The 884-nt window shown below is 37.1% G+C and overlaps 1 protein-coding gene and 1 non-coding gene across 3 annotated transcripts in view; both read left to right on the top strand.

Moving 5' to 3' along the window:
- The window catches only part of itpr3 (inositol 1,4,5-trisphosphate receptor, type 3), a 65736-nt gene that overhangs the window by 30595 nt on the left and 34257 nt on the right, over window positions 1-884 (top strand). The window lies entirely within an intron of this gene.
- On the top strand, window positions 413-485 carry trnak-uuu (transfer RNA lysine (anticodon UUU)). Its single transcript has one exon. It is a non-coding gene; the product is annotated as a tRNA-Lys (tRNA).

Here is an 884-nt window from a genome sequence, read left to right as displayed (position 1 = left end):
TGTATTGTTTTTATTTTTATATTTCATTTTTATTGTTGTTAATTAATTAATTAATTCTCAATGTATTTTAATCTCAATTTGTGTAACTGTGTACGGTGTCCTTGAGTGCCAAGAAAGGCGCCTTTAAATAAAATGTATTATTATTATTATTATTATTATTATTAAGTTTGCACCCTGACTGCATTCCCTCTGTTTTTGCAGAGAGTGTGCTTAATGCCGTTCTCAAATGTGATAAATTGTGCGTTTGGAAAGTTCCCTATCCTCACTGGCTTGCTGGTAGTGTTTTCCCCACGTTAACAAGTTTGCAACTTAAATTCAGAGTCCTTATACGTGTGGTTAACTGCTTATTTATGTGTAAAGTTGAGATTTGGACTGCAGAGGCGTTTTACCTCAAGATGAAAGGCTTTCTGAAGCCTGGGTAGCTCAGTCGGTAGAGCATCAGACTTTTAATCTGAGGGTCCAGGGTTCAAGTCCCTGTTCAGGCGAAATACCTTCCTTTGGTCAAGTCTTCACATTATAAACTTTGTAGGAGAGTTTCAAAATGATGTTTCAAGTGGAAGCATCATATAGAAACAATGGTATAATCCAAGCATTCACTGGATTAGGCTCAATCCACGTAACCAGTCTGTTGTAAACTGAGTTTTCGTAATGTTACCCACTGTGATGTGTCTATCACCAAGTTACCAAGTTTGCAACTTAAATTCAGAGTCCTTATATATGTGGTTTACTGCTTATTTATGTGTAATGCTCATTCGGTAGAGCATCAGATTTTTAATCTGAGGGTCCAGGGTTCAAGTCCCTGTTCAGGCGAGACACCTTCCTTCGGTCAAGTCTTCACATTATAAACTCTGTAGGGAAATTAGAAGAAGATGTTTCAAGTGGAA

Source organism: Seriola lalandi, unplaced genomic scaffold, assembly GCF_002814215.2.
Source record: "Seriola lalandi dorsalis isolate HSWRI2012SDOR001 ecotype SW California unplaced genomic scaffold, Sedor1 jcf7180002054917, whole genome shotgun sequence".
NCBI classification, from domain to species: Eukaryota; Metazoa; Chordata; class Actinopteri; order Carangiformes; family Carangidae; genus Seriola; species Seriola lalandi.
The sequence above is the reverse complement of the archived record's forward strand: the minus strand, read 5'-3'. Positions and strand labels throughout refer to the sequence as shown.